Consider the following 10,984-nt stretch of genomic DNA (forward strand, 5'->3'; position numbering starts at 1 on the left):
CTAAAAGTGTTAAATGCAAATTGTTATGTTGCTATCACTGCTAGAACAAGCTCTTGAGATGCTCACAGTCCAGTGGTGGAAGAGATGGGACTGTGCACATATATGTATAGTTCAGTGTGAAATACTTGAATAATATATGTATGTACAAAGAGTGAAGCCCTAATTAAGATTTTGGTGTGGAGTTTTGACAATTAGATGAAAATATTCAAGAAAAACAAGATTGGAAGTGGGTAGGAAAAGCATTCCGGATAAGCAAACTGTATATTAAAGACGTCGAAATGTAAAATGGCATGGCAGGTATGAGAAACCACAAGTTAGTTGCTATTTTGGAGCATAAAGTTTATTTGGGGGTGGAGTGTGGAGAGATGGAGCTGGAGAAGTAGGCAAAGATGAGAACATGAGGCATCTGTATGTGAAGCTTCGTTTGAACTCTATCTTGTAGGACAGTGTTATTTAAGCACCTCTCAATATGTGATCCATTGTGAGATATGTTGCTATTAATATCATTCAAATAATAAAATACTGAAGGGTGAAAATGATTTCCTTCATAAGGAAACAGTGGCCTCAAGATATTTCCATATTCAAAAATACCTTCTTGAGGACAGAAATTGACTTTGCCTAGTTCCTAGCCTTATCTCCTAATAGTCCTTAGTGTGAAGCATATACATCTGCCATGTTAAATAGCTATCAGCTTTATGAATTGCAAGCAAATCCTCATTCATTGCAACTTTTACAAAAACTATTTGTCCAGCACACCTGTTCCATAACCTGAAACTGGTCCAGTGGATCTTTCATCTTAAGTCTCAGAAACAATCATTGCGCAGCTTCCCCCAACACAGAGCTAGGATTCTTACTCCATGTTTGCCTAGCAGCCTCATACATACTTATATCATGATATTATAATTGCTTTTTACTTGATTATGTCCTCTGTTTGATTGTGAGTTAGTTGAGGGCAGACATTGTGTAATTCACCTCAAGATATACTGGGTGCCTTATAGCGATGAATGACAAGTTAACCTGATGTTTCTATGGTATTGACAGGACAATGACCCTGTTGAAGTGCCCCTAAAAGTTATTTGAAAGTTGGTAGAGTTTAAATTAATTAACATATACAATATACACTTCTATTCACTGTTACAGATGAACATGAAAGAATAAAATGGGCCAGACAAATTGGACAACCATTTCAAATTTTATTTTCCTGGGATTTACCCCCTATCCCAGAGTTGAGATCATCATATTTGTGCTGTGCTTGCTAATGTATTTGATCACCTTGCTGGGTAGTATTATTCTGATCTCCATCAGCCTTCTGGATTCTTACCTGCATGCACCCATGTACTTCTTCCTCAGCAACCTCTCCTTTGTGGATATCTGCCACACCTGTTCTGCTCTCATTCCAATGCTGGCCAACTTTGTTCCAAGGAAAAACAGCATCTCATTCTCAGCATGTGCTGCTCAGACATACTTCTCTCTTGCTCTGGGCTCCATGGAGTGTGTGCTCCTGTCCATGATGGCCTATGACTGGTATGTGGCCATCTGCAACCCCCTTAGATGCTGCATCATCATGAACAGGAGGGTCTATTTGCAGATGGCAGCTGGCTCCTGGGGGACAGTCTGCCTCGTTGCCTTGGTGGAATCAGTGTATGTGCTACAGCTTTCTCTTTGTGATAATAACATCATCAATCATTGCACCTGTGAAATTCTAGCTGTCTTGAAACTGGTTTGTTTAGACACCTCCATTGTAGAGTTTCTTATGCTGGTGATTAACATACTTCTCCTTCCCATCCCAATGCTCCTCATCTGTGTCTCCTATGCCTTCATCCTCTCCAACATCCTGAGAATCAGCTAAGCAGTTGGAAGAAGCAAAGCCTTTTCAACATTCACAGCCCACCTGACTGTAGTGGTTTTGGTCTATGTCACAGCTCTCTCTTCTCTCCATGTACTTGAAGCACTCGGCTGTAGATTCACAGGAAATGGATAAATTTATGGCTTTACTCTACATAGTTTTGACCCCCGTGTTGAATCCTATCATCTACAGTCTAAGGAATAAAGAGGTAAAAACAGCTGTGAAAAAACTGCTGTTTAGAAATCCTCTTTGTGCTTACTTAACCATCGTAGCAAACAATATTGATAAACATTGATCAAAGGGATGTAAAGTGGTCAATGTACATTAAAGGAATGGAGTGATGGGGAGAGACACTCATTTTAAATGAGATGTGTGATTTCCTAAGTCTCTTCCTTAACTGACCATTGAAACTCTTGGATAACATAAAGATATCTTACATAAATACATATGAAACTTTTATAAAAGAAGGTTTCATGAGGAGACATTTCATTTTATTTTGTTTGTGTTATAAGGAGTATAAAATTAACTTTAAACATTGGTAGTCTACTGCTGAGTATTCAACCTTTTACACATGCAATATACAAACATAATAGCTATAGCAGAGTTTTGAAATAATTTATGATTAATCTCTTTCAGCTTAGCCAAATTTAGTGGAATTAGTCTACAAATTCTATAAATGTGTGGCTCTGTTTTACATTTGTGGGCATGATGTGAATGTCTATGTATAATTGTTAACGGTGTACACAAATATACTCTTGAATAGAAGTGTGGTAGAAGAGGGCCAATCAGGGAAAAAAAAATCAGAGAGTTTAGTGTATATTGTTGATTTTAGACTGCTGACAATATTTCATAAACCCAAAGGAGTTACAGGGTTTCTAGGGAAACTACTAATAGCCTTTGGTAGTTTAGAATAGAAACTAGAAATAAAAAGCTCTATTTTTTCCCCCAGCTGCCTAATTCCCTAAATCCAAGGGAATAAATAGACTCACTGGCCCTTTAAAAAGAAAAGACTTTGATCTCTATATTATAGAATTTACAATACTCAAAACCCAATAAATTGTATAAAATATTGAAATATATGAGTATATCTTATACCAATCACAATATAAAAATTGTAAGAGATACCCCGGACAACTTTTATAGTGTTTGTGTATCCCTCTGGACCAGTCGAATAAATGTGAGGTGGCTATGCAACTCTTATTTGCTCTTTATTATGCAGTTGTCATCAGAGTTAATGGAATTGTGGTTGTGGCTGTAGCCCAGGCTGAGGGTTGCCCTTGGCAGAAAGATACAGAAGCTATACTGGGCTTAACCTTAGGGCATGTGAAAAAAATCATACCAAAGTTTGAACTAGTCCATCTAAAGGGTGATAACCTCATCAAGGCAGGTAGGTAGGTCAGGCTCAATGGATTACTGATATGGCTGCTGGAAGATTAAAAGAAGAGTAAGAGTATAGAGGTAATAGGAAAGAAGAATGACCCTCATTCAAATGTGAAGGAGGAAGGAAAGTATACATGAGTAAAAACTAGCACAGTGATTGGGTTTAAAACAATTACTGAGTCCAACTAAGCATGTTCACTCATTTACCTTCATTCAAAGATTCGACTTCACTGCCTGCATGAGGACAGGGCAAATCTGACATATGAGTGAGAGGTAGGATGTCTAAGCCTCACAATTTCTATTATATGTAGAACTTTCCTGAATAAAGTTTATCTTCTTCTAAAAATTTTCTGGTGTCTTGTCTTGGATTTATTATTTCCTGGTGTGTACTTTTCCATAACTGACTTCCAAATATCTATAAGCCTATGACAGTACTTTGACTTGGTGAAGTCCTCTTAAGGATTTTGATAGGATTGTGAGTCACTGGTAATTTGGTTCACTCTGCCTGACTGAGCCAACTTCAACACAGAGGATCACCACTGAGATCTCATTCTTATGTTGCCTATTAATAGTCTCTTTTGAACAGCAGGAAAGGGGTTAGCATTACTTACCAATTTTTTTAGATAAAATGAAAAAGAGAGATTGGAAGTCAAGGTTAATGGGATATTCTATACCAGAAATAATCAAGGCCTTAAAACATAGAATAACACGGTATTGAAGAAGCAACAGGGGCATATTATGAAAAATGAAAAGGTTTTGTGAACAAAGTAAGAAGTAATGCTCAAATGGGAATAGATATTACTAGAAAATCCTGTTCCTTATCCTTACCACTGAGCCCTCATTAGCAAAACAAAATATATTGCAATCTTGATCTGAGTTAGAATCAGAAAGTATATTATTCTATTTTAAAGTACTATACACTCCTATTGAGGAAATAAAAATCCTTGGAAAATATTTTTATGTTTCTCTTTTGCGAGTCAATATTTACCAGTTTAGTTACTGGTGCTACAGAAATAGCAATGTGGTAGAGTAAAAAATCATGGGTTTTACAACCAAAGAACTCAGAATTGAACTCCTACTCTTGTTCTTCTTATCTGTGTGAACTTGGAAAGGTGTGCGTTGACCTCTTTGTACTTTGGTTACTTCATTTGGCAGATGGGCACATCAATACTTACCTCCTGAGGCTGATATGACAATCAAATAAGGACAAAAATTCAAAAACAGAAAACAACTGTTACTATATTTTTTATTATCAAAGAGTGTTCATTTGTGTGCTTTGTTTGAAGGAGAAAAATGAGGCTGTGGCTTATAAGATTTCTGGCAAATATGTCTTGGTCCAATTAGAGACATTAGACAGATACATCAGGGTGGTGACATCTAGTGTTATTATTCAGTGCCATATTTTTTTAAGCTTCTCCTGATATGTTTATTTGAAAGGAAGAAGGAGGAATTCGAGTTGGCAAAAGAATCTTGGTCTTGATTTTTGATATTCTCAGTAAGTCTATAAATCTTTGACATACTCTGCCATTTACTCTCCCATAGTTATATATTAATTTATAAGTTGAAGGTACTTTCATTTTAATGAATTATCTTCTATTCTTTAGCAATTGCTTGTAATTCTGAAGCATGCCATGTTTCATGAATATACTTAGGAGGAAGTTGGGAGGGAAATATAATTTATAAATAAATATAAGTTCAATCTGAAATTTCCAATTACATGTTATTACTGGACATCAAGCACCATTAACCAAAGAGAGTAATGCAGATTACATATTTCCACAGATATATAAGTGCACCCCCTAACAATGAGAGGCAATAAAGAAACAAGATAAGGAGAGAAGGCTTTTAGCTGAAGAGCAAGGGCTAAGAGGATGGCTTTTTCTTTCCTCTTTTGAATTTAAGCTTAAGTCAAGTGATTGACCGTCTCAAATGTCAGGAAGAAATATGATAGTTAGCTCCTTTGATCTGGAAAATGTACAAGTTCTATTTGGGAACACCTTTGTGTTCATTCACTCATACATTCAAAATTTATTTTATAAAAGTTTTCTACATATTGTTCACTGATTCCAGGGTTATAGAAAAGGGCATGTGCTGGTTTGAATGTATTATGTCCCCCAGGAAAAGCCATGTTCTTTGATGCAATCTTGCGGGGCAGACATTTTAGTGCTGATTAGATTGGAATCCTTTGAGTGTTTCCATGGAGATGTGACCCACCCAACTGTAGGTGTTTCCACAGAGATATTACCCCACCCATTCAGGGTAGGTCTAAATTAAATCACTGGAGCCATATAAATGATCTGGCAAATAGAAAGAACTCAGTGCAGCTGAGAGTGACATTTTGAAGAGGAGCTACAGCCAAGAGGGACACTTTGAAGAATGCACTGGAACTGAGAGTGGAGCTTCAGCTTACAGAGACATTTTGGAGATGGACTTTGAAAGCAGACATTTGCTTTGGAGAAGCTAAGAGAGGACAAATGCCCCAAGAGCAAATAAGAGTGACATTTTTGAGGAGCTGAAGCCTAGAGAGGAACATCCTGGGAGAAAGCCATTTTGAAACCAGAACTTGGAGCAGATGCTGGCCAAATGCCTTCCCAGGTAACAGAGGTTTTCCAGACACCATTGGCCATCCTCCAGTGAAGGTACTGATTGTGGATGTGTTATCTTGGACACTTTATGGCCTTAAGACTGTAATTGTGTAACCAAATAAACCCCCATTATAAAGCCAATCCATTTCTGGTGTTTTGCATCCCGGCAGCATTAGGAAACTAGAACAGGGTATTAAACATTGTGATGGAACTCTAAAAGCTACAGTCTCTCAGGAAAGAGAGACAGATGGGGGTGGGGGTAGGGGAGGACAGTGTGATTGTGACTAATTGCTTCAGGAGAGTTTTCAGATAAGTGATCTTTAAGTTGAACTTAAAAGATTTTTAGGATTTTAATAGGCTGAGAAGTGAGTGAAACATTTTTGTAAGCAAATTCACAAAGGCAAGGAAAGGGAGAGATCCTTTTAGAATATTGACCAGCATTCATTGAAGAGACAAAAGTGGAATGACTGGTTGAGGCCAGATTGTCAAGTCTTGCAAGATAGGCACCAGTGTTGGGGCTTTATTCTGTAGAAAATGGACATCCAGTGAAGATTTCTCACACTCTTGTGATATGATCAGGTCAAAGCCTTAAGTTAGAAAGGCTGGTCTTTTGATAGTATGGAGGATAGGTTGAAAATGGGAGAGATGAGTTAGAGGACCATTGTAACAGTACCCACAAAAAAACAATGAGTACTTAAAAACAGGTCAGTGGAATGAAGAAGATAGGATGCATATGGGAGATATAGGGAAGTAGGATTGGGCTTGAGAAGCTCTCAAGCATAAACAAGCAGTCATCAAAGATGATTCAATTGGTTCCAATTAAAGACCTCTAATGACACCATTGATTGGATGAGAGGAGATACTTAAGGATGGTGATGTCACAGATAAGGGTGTAAGTTGGTTGACCAGTTGACTGTGGGTTGGTGATCAGATATCCAGGTGAAGACACAAATCAGTTAAATCTGGGTGAGAAATCAGGGCAAAAGATGTAGATTTGGAAGGCTTTACATAGAGATAGAAATTGAGTCCTAGGTGTGGATGATATTTTCTAGAGAGAAATTTAGGGCAAATATCTGTAAAACAGTTGGGTTATGTTTTCCTATAGTTGGTCAGAGCTGTGGTATAGGGGAAAGAACAATAAACTTGGGTTAAGGAGTGTAGAATATCAATTTGCTTTTTCTACATAAGCTGAGTGATTTTAGGAAATTTCTCAAATATCTGTGTATAATTTCCTCTTCTGTAAAACAAGAATGATGAAAACACCACATAGTTATACAAACATTAAATAAAAACAGTATATGAAAATAAATCCAGGACAGTGTCTGGTACTTAATGGAAAATAATTATATCCCCCTCTGAAGAAGTACTCATCTTTACTTGGCATTATTTGGGGATACTGGGAGGGGAAGTTGAGGGTCAACTAGCTCCGTCTAGCAATGCCTTGTTCTGCCCCACTGCTGTTGGGTAAGGGTGGAAGTTCAGCTCCTACTGGACCCTGCTGATACCTAGGATGGAAAGAGGAGACAGCTGACTATCTCTTCCTTCCAAAGCCTCATTCTGCCTTGTTTCTGCTGAGTGGGGAACCCCACTAACAGAGGTGGAGTGAACCAACTAGTACTGCCTCATTCTGCTTCGCTGCTGACAGGTGAAGGTGAAAGCCCAACTTATTAGTGGATCAGCACAACCCTGGTGGGGAAACCAGAGTGTAAATTACTTCAGTTGGCAAGAAGTAGAAGTTCAACTCCTCACTTGGCCTCAGTGATAGCACAGTTTTTCTGTTGTGCTTAGCTGGGGTAGGATGGGTATTGTAAAAAGGTATCCTGTTGTGCTAGGTAACCCTGTTCCTGGTACTTTGGATAGAGGGAACAGGCTTTCCTTGGGGTCCATTTTATCTGTGCCTGTTGGCTGTTCTGCACTGCAGGCTTCTCCAGTGCCCAATCCGGGATATGTGGGAAGCAAAGGAGAACACAAGGAACTCAAGTCAGTACCTGGCCAGTCCTCTTTCTTTTTTCTACCTTTCAGAGTCTTCCTATGCTAATTTTTAAATGTATGTCAAGTTTTATTTGTAAGCAGAAAGTCTAGGGAGGAATAATATTCCACCATCCTGAATGGAAACGGAGGCCCCTCCACTGAGTTTTTGGTTTGTATTTTTTATTTGGTTGTTTTAGAGATTGTGATCAATATTCACATTAACCGTATTGCAATCTAGTTTGAATTAGTATTTTACCATTTCTTGAACAATATAAGAATAATTCCATTTACCATCGTCACATATTTTGCACTATTGTCATATATTTATTTCCATATAACTTTTAAGTCAGTACTATGCAGACATCTTTGTAGTTTTAAGTCAAGCCTTTAAAAATTAAAAAAAGAAAAAACACCACAGTAGTTTATACTTAGTTTTTAGTGCTCTTCATTTGTTCTTCCAGTTTAGTGTTTCATTTAAATTTATTTCCTTCAAGCAAAGAATTTCCTTTAGTATTTCTGGTAGTATGGGTCTGCTGTTAATAAAGTCCTAGCTATTTGTTGTTTTATTTGCTTTCAATTTTGATGGATATTGTCATTGGATATAGAATTCTATGTTGATAGGATATATACTTTTTCAATAGACCATTAAATGCATTGGTTCCTTAACTTCTGTCTTCCACAATTTCAGTTGTAATTCTTATTTTTCCTGGAATGAAACATGTATTTTTTTTCCTCTGTGTTTTTAAGGTTTTCTTCTATTTTTGGTTTTCTGCTATTTAAATATGATATTCCTGGATATGGTTTATTTTGGATTGATTTGTTTCAACAATTTTGGAAAGTTCTCATATATTATCCATTTAAATATTTCTTTTGCTCCATGCTCTCTCCTTCCTTTGTGAAACTCCGATTATACCTATATAAAGCAATTTGATATTTCCCATATGTCTCTCATTCATTATTCTGTTTTTTTTTTCAAAAAAGTTTTTCTTTGTCTTTCAGTTAAGATTGTTTTTATTGACTTCTTTTCTAGTTCACCTATTTCTACTGCCATTCAGCTTACCCCATCCAGTGAATGCTCACTTTCAGATACTTTTTGAAGGTTTTAGACCTCTCATTACGTCCTTTTCAAGAGATTCCATTTCTCTGTTGATTTCTCTGTCTTTTCATTCATTTTGTTCATCATTTCCCCTATTTTATTTAACATATTTATAGTAATTTTTAAAGTCCTTTTCTGCTAATTCCAAAAGACCTCCTGTCTAAGCAGCTGGGGTGTTTGGCTTATCACTTTGACCTAATCAGTTTTTTTATCTGGATCCTGGCTGAACTGTTGCTTTAGTTTCCTTCTGGTTCCAGATATCTTGAGAGCAAAGCCTGTGCTGACAGTATCACCAGTTCAGGGCCATTCCTCTGGCAGTACTAAGGGATATGTGCATAAGATACCCCAGGAGACCAATCTCTCTCTCTTTCTTGTCTTCCACCACCCCTCCATCTCTTTCCCAGTCATTGCTCACAGCCACTTACACTGTAATGTACTAAAAATTCCCACTGGAGAAGATAGATAGGTGAGGAGGATTTGGATTCTGTCTTGGACCAAGATGGAGAAACAGAGACCAGATTTATATTCTACCTGAATCAACTAAGAAAATGGACAAAACATGAAAAACAAAATTCTAACACTGGATATAAATCAGCACAGGACAGTGATGCCTGAGAAAAGAGAATAAAAGGAGGCAAACCCTATAATTTTTCCAGCTTGCTGCTGGAGTGAGGTTCTAGGCAACAGCACAGTGAAAGGAGAGCCATGTGGCAGTGGGTGCTATCCTTGAATTTAGGCGATGGATTTGAGAGGCCAGGGAGCCCAAAGCAGCTAGAGTGCAGAGAGACAAATGACAGAGAGGAGGAAACTGTACAGAAGAAGAGCTCTGGTGATCAGAAGAGGATACCCTTTGAGTCTTCAGCCAAGTACCGATCATGTACTTATAGACATGTGGGGAAACTACTTGAGGCCAGGGGAAGAACCACCCTTTTAGATTAGAAGGATTGATTCTCAGAGCTCACACAAGGCTGTAGATATTTTTTATTTCCACTAGACAGAAAAGAAAAGCCCTGTAATTTATTGGGCATCAGGTAGAGGACTCAGAAGTATATTTCTTCATGAGTGAGCCAAAATTAGCCTGAGACTAAAGTCTCTGGTCTTGCCTAAAGGCAAGATGCAAAAGGATTAAAACTATTTCCAAGTAACTTTATTGTTCCCCAGCAGAAAGCTCAATATTATTTATAGGAATACATATATATCTAGCACCCAACAAAGTAAGATTTTTAATATTTGGCATCCAAACAGAAATGACACTGGTGATAAGATTACTAGACAAGGCATTAAAAAGTTATCTAGAGATATACAACATAAAATATAGAGAGAATAAGTTTTAAAAAGACAAAATCTAAGATCCAGAGATGACTAATACATCCAACATGAAAAATACATTGGATGGGATTAACAACAAATTGAACACTGCAAGAGAAAAGATTAGTGAGGTTATAATCATAATAGTAACTCTTCAAAATGAAGCACAGAGAGAAAACTGATGGAAAAAGTGAAAATATCATCAATTAGCTGTGGGAAAACATCCTATGGCCTGATATACATGTAAGTGGAATCCTTAAAGGAAAAATGCCACTGTGAAGGGGCAGAAAATATATTAAAAAATAATGAATGGAAATTTTCAAAATTCAGTGATTACTATAAAATCACAGACATAAGAATCTCAATGACTTGAAGGATAAGAAACATGAAGAGAAGTATTCAAAGGAAAAACATAATAAAATTTCATAAATCCAGAAACATTACCTATCTAGAAAAGAACATGGATAAAAATGACAGACTTTCTCTAAGAAACATCAAGCCAGAAGACATTGGAGCAACATTTTTAATGTACTGAGAGGAAAAAAAAAAACTGTCAACCTAGAAGCCTATATCCAAAGCGTGTCTTTCAAAGTAAAAAAAAAAAAAAAAAGATTCTCCAGATGTAAGATAGGTGGAAAATCCACAGTAGGGTAAATTTTAATAAAAATCTTCAGGCCGAAGAAAAATAGTATCACATGGAAATTTTGTTTGCATAAAGGAAATGGCTAATATGATAAAAGACGAAAAGCTTTTTCTTCTTTAAAAAATCTTTAAAAATAATTTCATTAAAGAAAAAAT

At 36.9% G+C, this 10,984-nt stretch overlaps 1 pseudogene; it reads left to right on the forward strand.

Annotated features, from left to right (window-relative positions):
- Positions 1-1,159: 1,159 nt before the first annotated feature.
- On the forward strand, positions 1,160-2,141 carry LOC119545367 (annotated as a pseudogene).
- Positions 2,142-10,984: the final 8,843 nt, after the last annotated feature.

Source organism: Choloepus didactylus, chromosome 10, assembly GCF_015220235.1.
Source record: "Choloepus didactylus isolate mChoDid1 chromosome 10, mChoDid1.pri, whole genome shotgun sequence".
Classification (NCBI taxonomy): Eukaryota; Metazoa; Chordata; class Mammalia; order Pilosa; family Megalonychidae; genus Choloepus; species Choloepus didactylus.